The sequence below is a fragment of the Dryobates pubescens genome, chromosome Z, assembly GCF_014839835.1.
Source record: "Dryobates pubescens isolate bDryPub1 chromosome Z, bDryPub1.pri, whole genome shotgun sequence".
NCBI lineage: Eukaryota > Metazoa > Chordata > Aves > Piciformes > Picidae > Dryobates > Dryobates pubescens.
Window position 1 is genome coordinate 4,811,067 of NC_071657.1, and position 14,776 is coordinate 4,825,842.

The window sequence follows — 14,776 nt, forward strand, 5'->3', positions numbered from 1 at the left end:
AACCCTTTCCAGTGTCTCAGCACCCTCACAGTAAACAACACTTTCATAATGTCCAATCTAAATCTACCCTGCTGTAGTTTAGGACCATTGCCACCTGCCCTATTGCCACATGCCATGATACGGTCCTGGCTACCTCTGAAGGTGCTCAATGCTTGCTGCTGCACCTGGATGTTCACAGATCTACGGGATGTGATGGGATTCCTCCCAAGGTACTGAAAGAGCTGCTTGATATTACCACAGGACCTCTTTTCATTATTTTTCAATGGTCGAGAGCCTGCAGAGGTCACAGTGGACTGGAAGTTGGCAAATATTTTCCTAGTTTTCAGGAAGGGTAAGGTAATTACAGGCCTGTCAATCTCACTTCAGAGCCTGATACAATTATGGAGAAGGTTACTCTGGGAGTTACTGAAGAACACTTGAGAGGCAATGGAGTTACTGGTCATACTAAGCATGGGTTCAGGAGGGGAAACTCCTTTTCATCCAAACCAATTGCCTTTTATGACAAAGTCACCCCTCTGTTTCTCCAAGACAAGCCAGTAGATGTGGGGTTTTCAGATTTTAGCAAAATCTTTTGCAGTGTCTCTTGAAATGCCCTTCTGGACAAAATAGCCAACACACAGATAGACAAGTCCAGAAACCCTTGGGTGATGATACTAACCAAGAAGGAGCTTTGGACTCTCCTCAGGGTACAGAGGCCTTACAGAGACATCCACTCAGACTGGAGAGCTGGTCAGTCACCAACGACATGAAATTTAATGAGTGCCATTTTCTCTACCTGGCACAGGGTAATCCTGATTGTACATACCAGCTGGGGGATGAGGGGCTAGAAAGCAGCCACATGGAAAGAGATCACAGTATCACAGTACATGAGAGGTTGGAAGGGACCTCAAGAGATCACTGAGTCCAACCCCCCTGCCAAAGCAGGACCACCCAGGGTAGTCCGCACAGGAATGCATCCAGGTGGGTTTGGAAAATCTCCATAAAAGGAGACTCCACAACCTCTCTGGGCAGCCTGCTCCAGGGCTCTGTCACCCTCACTGTAAAGAAGTTTCTCCTCGTGTCGAGGTGAAGTCCTCTATCTTCAAGCTTGAACCTGTTGTTCCTTGTCTTATTACTGCACACCACTGAAGAGAGCTTGGCCCCCTCCACTTGACACCCACCCTTCAGCTATTGATAGACATTGATCAGAACCCCTCTCAGTCTTCTCAAGACTAAACAGCCCCAAGGCTCTCAGTCTCTCTTCACAGGGCAGATGCTCAAGTCCCCTAACAATCCTTGTACCTCTCCACTGGATTCTTTCCAGCAGTTCTCTCTCTTGAATTGGGGAGCCCAAAACTGGACACAATACTCCAGGTGTGGTCTCAACAAGGCATAGTAGAGGGGGAGAGGAACCACCCTAGACCTGCCGGACACACTTTCCTTGATGCATCCCAGGATGCCATTGGATCTCCTGGCCGTAAGGGCACCTTGCTGACCCATGCAGAACTTTCTGTGCCACCAGCACTGCACGGTCTTTCTCCATCGAGCTGCTTTCCAGTAGGGCAGCCCCTAACCTGTGTTGATGCCTGTTTTTCCTCCCAGATGCAGGACCCTGTACTTGTCCTTATTGAACTTCATGAAGTTCACGTTCACCCAGCTCTCAGCCTGATCCAGATCTCACTGGATGGCTGCACAGCCTGAGGGGTGTCAGCCAACCCCCAGTTTTGTGTCACCAGTGAACTTGCTGAGGGTACTCTCAATCTCTTCATCCAGGACATTGATAAAGGCATTGAGCCAAACTGCAATCAGTACTGATCCCTGGGGAACACCACTGGCCACAAGCCTCCAAGATGACTCTGTGCCACTGATGGCAACCCTCTGAACTCTGTTGTGGAGCCAGTTTGCAATCCACCTCATGGACCAGCTGTCTGTGTCGCATTTCCCGAGCTTTTCTATGAGGATGTTATGGCAAACAGTATCAAAAGCCTTGCTGAAGTCAGGGTCTGGGGACTTGAGTTGATGGCCCTCCAAGAGGGCGTAGAGGCAGAGGTGTTGATCGCCACTCTCTGGTGAGCAGTGACAGGACATGAGAAAATGAAATTCAGGGGAAGATCTGAGTGGCCCTTAGGAAAAGGTTCTTCACTGAGAGGGTGTGAGAGGGTGGTCAGTTGCAGTAACAGGTGGAAGAGGTGCGTTGCAGAAGTGGTCATGGCACCAAGCCTGTCCGAGTTCAAGAAGTGTCTGGACATTGCTGTCAGTGATATGGCTTAAATTTAGTTAGCTCTGCACTGAGAGGGGAGTTGGACTCAGTGATCCTCCTTATAGGTCTCTTCCAACCTGAGATATTCTAGAACTCTCTTTGTCTGCCCTGAGGATCGGGGAAAGGGAGCAAGCACTGAGGTGAGAGCACTCAGCCAGGATGACATCTGTGCTTCTCTGCTATCAATAATTCACATTCATGGTTGGGCAAGTTATTGTGAAGTCCTGTCTGGGCAGTCTGGATCTGTCAGCGGTGAAGAAAAGATTGTGAGGATCTTATTAGGGGCAACTTGGAGGCCTTGACTGTAGTGGGTTTTCATTTACAATGCCTTTTTCATCCTATGTCTGTTAGACTGAGACCAGTCTAACGGTTTGTATTACCAGGACTTTGTTGGTCCATAAGAAATTCAATTTCTCTTGCCCCTAACACACAGCATGCCCTGTACACTATAGTGAGACTGTCTTTGGCAGCTCACTTCTGTCCTCATCTATAAAGACACCTAGAAAATCAGGCAGTTATAAAAGGGCCTCCCTTAGAGGACTACTAAATAAAGAAAATATATGAAAAGATGAAGAATTTATATCATTTCCTAGCCTGAAAACTCAAAGTCAGATCCTTTCAGCATTAAATTATCATTGTCTGTTTAGTCATCACTCCTACTACTCTTTACCAGAAGTCTGAATTTACTCCTTGAGCTTCCAGTTTTCCCATCTGATTCCTAAAAATGATTGCTAAACAATATTCTCATCATTCCATGCTGCTTATCTCAGTGGCATCATGTTATCAACTCCAAAACTTTATAAGCTATTCTTCACTTCAGTCAAACTATCTTTGTTGAAAATGGTTTTCTCAATACCTTCCTATCTGAGCTGTAAAATTACGTTCTCCCAAGGAGGATGTGGTAGGTTGAGAGAGGGCCTAGGCTACTGGAAGGAGACACTTCTGTGTTGTGGGACTTTGCCATCGGCTGTGAGAGCCTCTGCTCCGGGGATGCTGTTTAACTGTGTCTTACCTCATTATGTCTCTTGATTATGGCAAGGTTAGAAAGTCCTTTGCTTCCAATCAGATGAGCTGTTGAGGAGACCTCAGAGAATAAACACATCTTCAACCACCCAGATACAAAATGTCCAGCAGAGAAGCTTTGAAACAGAAATCATCTAGAGCTCATCTTTGGAGGCCATGCAAAACATAGCTACACACACAGCACCAATTTTTTTCTGAAACAGGTCTAGAGATAACTGAGCTTTGAAATGTTTAAAACTTTCTATTTCATTTCACTTTAATTATTCTTTGTATTTTCTTCTTTTTCATTTTTTTCCCTTCTATTTCTTTTTTCCTTTTATTGTCTTTTTATTTTTTCCTTCTTCTTCCTCTTTTCCTTCTTCTTCCTATTTGCTTTCTTTTTCTTCTTTTTCTTTCTTCATCTTCTTCTTCTTCCTCTTCTTCATTCCCTTTTCCTTTTCCTTTTTTTCTTTTTTTCCTCCGGTTTCTAGAGGGGCCTGGGCCGTGGAGGCCCGCATCACGGTGGCGTTCGTGGGTTTGGTGTCCCGGGTTCCGGTGTTCCGGCAGCGGGTCCGGCGCTGCGAAAGGACGTAGCATTTGTCTTGTGGTAACCGGGAGATCCTGGTGCTTTAGCGTCTAGTGGCTGGGAGCCGGCGTTTCCACCTGCCGCGGCTCGGAGCCAGCGCTTCCCTGCCGCGGCTCGGTTTTGATCCCCGGGCAGTGATTAGTGATCAGGAGAATGGGACAAAAGAAAAGCAAGTCATCGGAACTCCCTCCCATTGCCCCCGCCCCGAGCGCCTTAGGGATGATGGCACAGTATTGCGATGATGAGGAGCTGAGAAAAGGAAAACCAAAGGAAAAAATGGTTTAGTACTGTGTGCAAGTATGGCCAAAAAAACCCATTAAGACCTTACGTGTTTTGGCCCATACTTGGATCTTTTGATGATTGGATTTGCCGAGCTCTGAAGCATCATGTGAATTCTAAGAAGTGTTTTAGTAGGGAAGAAGCTGACTATGTTGCTGTTTGGATTAGGGCTTCATGCCCTACCCCTGTTCCCATATTTACATTAACAACTGAGGAGAAGGAGAAGGATAAGGACAAAGACAAGGAAAGGGAGAAGTGTGAATCTTTGGAGAACTCACCACCACCTTCCCAGAACCTGAACAGGGGTCCCCTGCAACCAACAGCCCCCCTTCCTGCTCATTCACCACCTCAAAGAAGCAGGGTTAGGAATGAACAAGAAGAAGGTAATATAGGTTTGCATCCACTTAGGGAAGTGCCTATGGGGGGGCATCGGGGAGGAATAGGATTTGTCACTCTCCCTGTGAATACATCAGATGTCCAGAGTTTCAAGAAAGAGACGGGCACCCTCTTAGATGATCCCCTAGGTGTAGCTGGGAGGCTGGACCAATTTTTTGATCCCAATATATATACCTGGAAAGAGATGCAGTCTATTTTGAGGATCCTATTCACTGCAGAGGAAAGAAACATGATCAGACAGGCTGGCATGAGAATATGGGAGAGGCAGAATCAAGGGGGGCCACCCGGAGACCAGAATCAAGATCCTCAGTGGCACCATCAGCAGCCCCGAGGGAGACAGAATATGGGAGACCTGAGAACTATAATAATACAAGGAATTAAAGAAGCTGTGCCCAGAAATTTTGATAAAGCCTCTAGTGAGCATCAGAGGAAGCCTCCTACAGAGTGGAGGGTAAGATTAAAGAGCAGCTTGCAGATGTATTCTGGAATAGATCCCCATTCTGCAGCTGGAGTGATAATTCTCAGGACACAGTTTGTGGCAAAACCATGGGAAGATATTAGAAAGAAGTTGGAAAAGATAGAGAATTGGCAAGACAGAGGTTTGGAGGAATGACTACGTGACGCTCAGAAGGGGTTTGTAAGGAGGGATGAAGAGCAACAGAAGGCAAAAGCTGGAATGTTGGTAACTGCTGTCAGGGAAAGTCAGAAATCAGGCAGCTGCTCGGATTTCTGGGGTACTGTCGATCATGGATAGAGAGGTTAGAGAAGGTAAAATTCCTATCTGAGAAATTAGCCCTCAATAATAACAACATTAAATGGTGTCCAGAAAATGATGAGTGATTGGATTAACTAAAAAGAATGTTGGTTGATGCCCTGTTTTAAATTTGTCTGACATGGACAAACCATTTGACCTTTTTGTAAGTACATCTAACCAAACAGCATATGGGGTGTTTACCCAGGACTGGGCTGGAAGTGAAAATCCTGTTGGGCATTGTTCCAAGTGATTAGATGCTGTAAGTAGGTGAGGGCCAATTTGTTTCTAAGCTTTAGTGGCAGCAGCCTTATTAGTAGAGGAGGCCCAGAAAGTAACGTTTTCTTTTTGTTCTTGTCCCAGATCCCACCTTCGGGATTCCCCATCCATGAAATTCAAGCTGGGGGTAAAGTGTTAATAAAAACTGGGAAAGGAGAGTCGCTAATTTCCCTCTGGGAAGGATCTTTTCTTGGTTTTGTTAACAACAGGTACAGCTCTCCGTACTGCAGAAAAAGGGGGGACACATATTTCGTGAGTAGAAGGAAATGGGCCTCTGAACCTGACTGACTGCACAGAAAGAGCAAAACCTGCTTCAGCGTGAATTCCACACTACTTACGCAGATGGTCTGAAGGACCTCCGAGCCTGCAGTTAGTGCTGACAGATCAGACAGGTACTCAAATAAATGTAACAGCTCAGTCTGAAGGCTCTGGAGCTCACCAGACCAAGCCACCTTTTGAAATATCTGATATTGTGTGACATCGAATCTGCACTGCAAGAAACCATCAAGGAAAGCCCCCGTTTCGTTCCGTGTACGAAACATCCTGGGACTTGATGTCACTGGGGATGGGTACCTTGTAAATGTTTTAGATTGTTAGATTGTTGTAAGAAATGTTGTAAGAAATGGTCTTTGTTATAATCGAGGAGTATTTTACCCTGAGTGCTGGGAAGAGACTCCAACTGAAATCTGAAGTCTTAAAGGGATCTGTAGGCTTCCTGGAGAATGTAACTGCTGCCAAGAAGATCCCATACCCGGCTGCTGGTTGCAACCCGGTAGGCTGAGGAGGCAAAGTTAACATATACCGGTGGAGCCTAATCTTGATCCTAACCCTAGTTTTGTATAAGGAGTCCAATCAAAATCTAAGACCATGTCCCCAGGTGTGGATAAATTCTTCTCCAGCACTAGTAATGGTAAATGGGTTGAATTAGTAATTAGGCCTACTAAAACTTAGAAAAGCGATGGTAATTTTTTTCTGCTGCACTATGATTTTCTGCTATGTATTTTTGCTAGATTATAATGAAAGTAAGCATAGGTGTGAGAAAAGCTGAACAACTATTCACTCGAAACGGGTTAGCTTTAAATTTCTTACGTGCTGGGAGTGTGTGTGGCCATAAATGTAAGCTATTGTAGTTACGTAAATAGGTTTTTTGGACGATGTTTCCTGTGGGTTCAAAAATGTTAACTTCTTGATTACCCCGCCCGAGCCCCGCGCTCCCCTGTGCCTCGCCTCGCCTCGCCTCGCCGCGGCGCTGCCCGGCCGGCTCCGGCCGTTGCTGAGGGGATCGGAGGGGCTCGGCGGCTCAGCCCGCCCTCGCCCCGCTCCTGCGCGTCCCCGCCTCTGTTCCCTTTATTTACTCCGCCTCGCCCCTTTGCCCTTGGAGCTGGTTTTTCGCCGCCCCTGCCTCTGGGCTGCCTGTTCAGCTCGCCCTGCTCGCTGCCCCTCCGCGCCTGTGGCCGTGTCCCCTCTCGCTACCGGCGGGGATGGCGCCGGTGACAGCCTGAGCTGGCAGGGGCCAGCCCCCCGCCGCCGCGGGAAGAGGAGGAGGAGGAGGAGAGAGGAACCGTTCCCAGCCCGGGATCGCGCTGCTGCTGTCGCTGCTGTGGGAGTGCACGGAGGCCAAAAAGCATTGCTGGTACTTTGAAGGATTCCATCCTACATGTTATATATGTCGCTCCTGTGAGGATTGCTGTGGCTCAAGATGCTGTGTAAGCTCTCTCTATCCAGCGGCTCTGGTATTTCTGGTTCCTTTTGATGATGGGAGTTCTGTTCTGCTGCGGAGCCGGTTTCTTCATCCGACGGCGGATGTACCCTCCTCCACTAGTAGAAGAACCTACTTTTAACGTGTCTTACACCAGACAACGAGTCAACGCTGCATCAGGGTCACAACAGCCTGGAGTGCCGTATTACACAGATCCAGGGGGCCCTGTGAGGAATCCCATGGCGATGGCTTTCCACGTCCAGACCAATAGAAAGAAAAGTTAGGATGTGTAAGTTGCTTTTTGGCAGAGACTGGAGGTATCTGTGGGGGGAAGTCTCCGCGGCCCAGCGCATTGTCTCGCTCTCCTTTCTTTCCCTGCTGCTTGCTCACTTCTTTTTTTCATAAACAGCTCTCAGAAGAAACTTGGAAATTTTCTTCTGCAGTCCGTAATCTCAAAGAACTAATTCTTGAGCTTATAAAGTCAGTTAACAGATGAAGACCCACAAAGATTCTAACAGTGGGGAAAAGACAAGCAAGGTAGGTTTATTCATTACTTCACCCAATGGAAGAAGGATGAACCACAAACTGTTACAAGACAGCTAACACTGAACAAATCCACGGGAATTTTCTTCTCCTTCCAGCCCTATCATCTACAGATGCAATGGAAGACTCTGCTCCAGGAGCTGCAGGGTCAAGAAATAGAAACAAGTTCAGAAAGTCATTATACAAAATCATGGAGAATAGATCTCCTGAACGCTATCATAAATAACAGCCCAGTGCAGCCAAGAAGACCCAAAACTCACTGTTGCTGGGAAAAGCGTGACCTATTTCCCTTCTCATTCACTAACTGCTACCAGTAGGGATGGGCTACAGCTGAAATTGTTTTCATTGAACTGGTATGTTAATTCTTAGGAACTTTTCAGAGGTACTAACCACCTGCTGGTTTCAATTGTTTCTGTGGGGAAAAAAATGTTTTGGAAAAAGCACATTTTTAAAACCATAGGAATTCTCAGGTATTGTTTCATTTCTAAAGTGATCATGATTTAGTGTATCAGTACTGACAGAATGAAAGCTCTCACCACATGTCGCTCTGTCTGCTTTCTTGGGGTTTAAAACAAATCATTAATAGTTTCCAGCATGTATAATTGAGAATGAAAATTTGTAGACAGGCAGTCAAAACAATCAGGCATGCTGAGAATTTTGAAACCTTGAGAGGGCTGGCTTAACAACCAACAAACACTATGAAAAAAACCCCGAGATAATTACTGAAATCAAAGCTTGATGATCCAGAAAACTATTTACCGACCACATTAAAGAAGAATAAACATTCTTATTTAGTTGATAATGCAACAGTAAAATTGCACAAATCTGAAGTGGGTGTGGGTCATCAAAATGAATCAGTTGCTTGGGTTACCAGACATAACATTCAATCTTCCATTTGTTACATCTACTAGGAGAAAACAAACACTTGTGTAAGAACAGCAGAACACCTTTTCCAGAAAACTACCTTCCCCTTTCTCCTTAGGAAGATGTTCCTGCATTGACCTACTTATATCCCAGCTGTAGTGGGTTTACCTTGGCTGACAGCCACTAGATCAGGTTGCTCAAGGCCTCACCCAACCTGGCCTGGAACACTCCCCCGGGAGGGGGCATCCACAGCCTCCCTGGGCAACTTGTTCCAGCATCTCACAGTTCTCACTGTAAAGAATTTCTTCCTGATATCTAATCTAAATCAACCCTTCTCAAGCTTCAATCCATTCCCTCTCATCCTTCTGATAAACTTGAATCTTTAGAATAGAATACATAGAATAAACCAGGTTGGAAGAGACCTTCAAGATCATCGCGTCCAACCCATCAACCAATCCAACACCGCCCAAGCAACTAACCCACGGCACCAAGCACCCCGTCAAGTCTTCTCCTAAAAACCTCCAGTGATGGCGACTCCACCACCTCCCCAGGCAGCCCATTCCATCCTATCACTATCCTATGTATTTGTTTAACATAAAGACCATTCCCCTCCCCGCCCTGCTTCATTTGTAGTTATTTTTTATAGTTAGGCTGAAATAAATCAGCTGCAGTTGGTCACACAGGGGACAGTTCAAGGACACTGACATCTCTTGACAGCTGAAGGATTCAGAAGGAGAAGTTGTGCAGAGTGCTTGCCCACATGCTGAGTATGTCAGATCCTAGATGTCAGTATCAGTTATGTTGCTGCTCTTTGTGCAACACTTGGCAAGCTATTTTGGTGCTATGTTTTATGCTAGTTTTAACTCCTGACTCTTTAAATTATAGATGTTTGGGCATATTCTATGCATAGATCTGCCACTCTGGATATTAAACAGCATTTCCATTCCCAGTTTTAAGGGCTTGTGCAGGAGAGACTGACAGATAGGAAGGCTCCTTACCTACTAGATTGTAAGGAAGTGATGCGTAAGCAAAGGAAAAAGGAGATTCGTACTCCACCTGAGGTGCATTTAAAGCTGTGTTGCTAACTTCTGCAACTACTTCCCAGTCATTCATTCCAGTATATGGTTGAACTGGAACGATAATTTTACCCTTTGTTGCAGTTTACCTGTCCCTCCAGGTAGTTTTGTGCCTACAGAACTGAGTCAACCTGAAATCACTGAAACCTCACTCATGGTCGCTCAGGCTGCTTGTCTACAGCGATGAGGAATCATACAGCCTTCTCCTAGTTAGATTATTAGCAGTTTTGTCAGTCAGCAATTGATGTCCATATTAAGTACAATGTACACAGGGAGTACAAGCTTGCTTTCAGATGATTCCTGAGTTTATGGTAAAAAATTCACAATTATAATGTGAATTTCCATGTCATTCTTAGTCTCCCTACTGTTCTGTTGAGCATATTGTGGTGGCAACAGGATCGTTCTCCTTTAAATCACCGCTTGTGGAATTCTAAGACCCTGCTCACTGTGGAGCGAGTGCATGTCACCTCATCCAGATAAAAAGGCAGCAATGTGGTTTATTGAGGCAGATTAATAATTAAAATATTTGTGTGAGTATAGAATCACAGCACCATAGAATCATAGACTAGTTTGGGTTAAAAGGGACCTTAATGATCATCTAATTCCAATTCTCCTGCCATTTGCAAGGACAACTCCTTCTGGACCAGATTTCTTAAGGCTTTGAACTTCCAGGGTCGGAACCTCCACAACTTTAGGCAACACTTTCCAGTGTCTTACCACCCTTGTGGGAAAGTATTTCTTATTAACTTCTAATCTGAATTAAGCTTTTTCCAGTTTGAAGCCATTCCCCCTTGTCCTGTCAGTACATACCCTTTCAAAAAGTCCCTCATCAGCTGTCCTGTAGCCCCCTTCAAACACTGGCAGACTGCTATGAGCTGTTGCCAGAGCCTTCTCTTCTCATGGCTGAACAGACTTAACTCTACCAGACTTGAGAGGAGAGGTGCACCAGCCCTCTGACCATTTTTGTGTCCCTCCTCTGGACACGCTCGAACAGTTCCATTTCCTTCTTTCTTTGGGGGCTGCAGAAGGGCAAACTGTAGTCCAGGTGGAGTGTCATAAGAATGGAGTAGAGGGGCAGAATCACCTCTCTGAATCATGCTGGCCATGTTTCTTTTGATGCAGTAGAGGATGCAGTTTGCTTTCCAGGATGCAAGTGCGCATTGCTGGCTCATGCTGAGCATCTCATTAACCAGCGCTCCCAAATCCTTCTCCTGATGACCATTCTCCACCCATTCTCCACTCTGCCTGTAGTTTTGCTTGGGATTATTGTGAACCAGGTGAAAAACCTTGCATTTGACTTTGTTGAACTTCAGGAGCTTGGCATTGGCCCACCTCTCCAGACTGTCAAGGTCCTTCTGTAGGGAATCTTTTCCTCTGATAACCATCCCACACAGCTTGGTGTCATTGGCAGACTTGCTAAGAGTTGCATTCAACAAAGATATTAACCAGCACCAGTCCCCACTGCCAACCCCTGAGGAGCACCGCTCATCCCTTGTCTTCACTTAGCTATTGAGCCATTCATCATCACTCTTCGAGTACGATTATCAAGCCAGTTCCTTGTCCACAGAGTATTCTGCCTATCAATCCATGTCTTTCCATGTCTGTATGTTTATACAGAGTGGAAGTGATTTAAAATTGAGTGATTTTCATGGAGCTTGGGAGTAGAAGGGGGTAAGAGTGGCCCTCACATTGAGTTAGCAGGTTTTCAGAATTGACTCCCTTGCTCTCTAAAATTCTTCTTAAAGGGGACCCTCAGGGTGGCTAGATCAGTCTCAGACCATACCAGCTGTTTATGACTAAGAGTATCAGGAGAATCTGGAATATAAAATTCAAAGTAAATCCTTCTGTTTCTTAGGAGGTTCAGACTTCGGTCAGTTCAGACGTTGGTCAGTTCTAGAGCTGGTGCTTTTCACAGTGACCTTTAGTCTCCTCAGACATGATTCTTGTTTGGGGTGCTATCTTCCTTTGTTGGCACCTTTGTTGGTTGTTTCTTCCTCATGGATGCCAACCAACTGTAGTCATGATGCATGGCTTTGTGATATGTGGAACTGTAAATGCTGGCTAGAAAAGCAGGAAATAGCATAGCCTGGGCCCATTCAACTAGACTGCTAAGAGGTCACTGTGATGTAAAGCACATGTGGGAGAATGATAATTTTTACTCCGCTTTGGTGCACTGATGGAAGTAAACAGAGCCGTTCTGCTTAACAAGGGAAATGAGCACACTCCAGGACTTTTCAAATAAATGATGTGAATGAGACTCTGTGTTGCCAGAAAGCAGAATGAAAGAACAACTGAACTATTCTGTTCTGTCATCTCCTTGGGTATTTTGCTATTAAACCCCAGAAGCCTTACTCAGCTATTATGAAGAAGAATATGGAAATACCTCAGACAGCGGTTGCTGAATTTCTTGCTGTGTAGGGGAGAAGAGTAGAAGAGCTCTCATTTAAATAGAATCTTGGCCGTTCTTGCAATTTTCAGGTACTTTCAGCTGGAATCTTCCCCTTTATTTCTGTGCTATAAAGCTTTATTAAGCCTTTATAAATCGATTATTATTTCAATTGTTCTCAAAATTTCTGAATCTCCATTTTATGCTAATCCAATTCTAATACTTGTTGTAATGATAACAGTGAAATAGGAACCTTAGGAGCAGAAATGACTTTCTCCATCAAGCTTGCAAACTGAAGCAGAAAACTTCAGCAAACGAGTTAGGGCTGTGACATGTGTAGCACATACGTGCCAGAAGTGAGACTTCACCTGAAGTTCAAAGCCTCTTTAGGCGCCCTTCATTTTGTGGTGGGTTGAAATTAACGCCCCAAACATTCACTTTGCCAGACCAGCTCAGCTGGAAGCAAATGAAAGCTGTATTTCCAGGCCAACCTACAATCTCCAGTGGAATGCAATTAATATATACAAATATACAATATTTACAATATTTTACAGACATTTACAATTAACAAACAACACGAGAAGCCTGTGGTCAAGGGACCAGGGAAGCTGTCTCTCTGTCCCTCCCACCCCCTGTCCAAGAGAATAGAATAGAAAGTAGAATAGAATAAACCAGGTTGGAAGAGACCTTCAAGATCATCGCGTCCCACCCATCAACCAATCCAACACCACCTAAACGACTAAACCATGGCACCGAGCACCCCATCAAGTCTCCTCCTGAACACCTCCAATGATGGCGACTCCAGCACCTCCCCACGCAGCCCATTCCAATGGGCAATCACTCTCGCTGTATAGAACTTCTTCCTGACATCCAGCCTAAACCTCCCCTGGTGCAGCCTGAGACTGTGTCCTCTTCTTCTGGTGCTGGTTGCCTGGGAGAAGAGACCAACCTCCACCTGTCCACAACCTCCCTTCAGGTAGTTGTAGCTGAGCCTCCTCTTCTCCATGGTAAGCAACCCCAGCTCCCTCAGCATCTCCTCATAGGGTTTGCGTTCCAAGCCCCTCACCAACTTTGTTGCCCTTCTCTGGACACGTTCCAGCAAGTCAACATCCTTCCTAAACAGAGGGGCCCAGAACTGGACACAGGACTCAAGGTGGGGCCTAACCAGTGCAGAGTACAGGGGCACAATGACTTCCCTGCTCCTGCTGGCCACACTATTTCTGATATAGGCCAGGATGCCATTGGCCTTCTTGGCCACCTGGGCACACTACTGGCTCCTGTTCAGCCAGCTGTCAATCAGTACCCCCAGGTCCCTTTCTGCCAGGCTGCTTTCTGACCCCAGCCTGTAGCACTGCATGGGGTTGTGGCCAAAGTGCAGCACCCGCCACTTGGACTTACTGAATGTCACCCTGTTGAATTCTGCCCATCTGTCCAGCCTGTCAAGGTCCCTCTGCAGAGCTCTTCCACCCTCTAACAGATCAGCTCCTGCCCCCAGCTTGGTGTCATCTGCAAATTTACTGATGATGCACTCAATCCCCTCATCTAGATCATCAATAAAGATATTGAACAGGACGGGGCCCAGCACTGGTCCCTGGGGGACACCACTAGTGACTGGCCTCCAGCTGGATGTGGCACCATTCACCACTACTCTCTGGGCTCAGCCCTCCAGCCAGTACTATACACAGTTCTGAAATCTAGGAAAATTCATCTGAACAGGGTTTATATTTGTTTAGACTCCTTGGGACTGCATTCAACACTTTTCTGGCAAGCAATCTCCTGAACTCCTATGCTATTCATTAGAAAGACGAGAAGCCTGAGAGTATTCCAAATCATCACCAGGGTTACTACAAAAAATGACTGAAAGTTCAATCTACCCTGCCTGTAGTTCCAATGTCAGGCATCCATCCCAACGTGCTACAGGCAGATAAGTAGTAACAATTCCATGTGGGGGAGGGGCAAGCTTGGGGGGTGGTGGTCTCCTGATTCAGAGTCCGTTGGGTGATCAATGAAGGCATGAACCCCGTTGCAGCAGTGTTCCAGAAAAGCAGAGAGCAGAGAACCTGAGAAGTCCTCCCAGAAGACCTTTATTGCTGTGTTGTAGAATCCCTTGCATTACATATTCTTAGAGTCCCACTTACAGAAGTCCCAGAAGCCCTTAACAGATGAAGCAGCTAACAGAAGTCCTGAGTATACGCTTAGCAGCATCCTTACACCAAAGCCCTAGGCAGAAGAAGTAGCTAACAGAAACAGAAGCCCCCAGCAGCCCTACCCTCCCCCCCACCCCCCCAGCCCCCTTGTATCTCAGAGTGGCTGTTTTTATAGTCTTTGCTATCAACCAAGCAGTAAAATCCAACCAGATATAGAAGCTAAAATCTTTTCCCAGTAAGAGGTGTCAGCACGTCAAGGAGGTGGCTTCTGCAGCATGTTCCAATGCAGGGGTGACAACGTGAGGATGCTGTTCTTGGCACACATGGGTGTTCTTGTTCTGCTCTAGGCAGCGTGCAATTGGTCAGCTAAGAACTCCTGCACTCTGCACATACCCAGCAGCTGCCCTCAGAACAGTGGCTTCAACAGGGTGGAAGGAACTCACAGCACCTTATAAATCATATGGCTTGAAAATGCAGGAACCCCATTTTTTCCCAGAACTGTGAACTCTGTTTATGGATCCCTGATAGT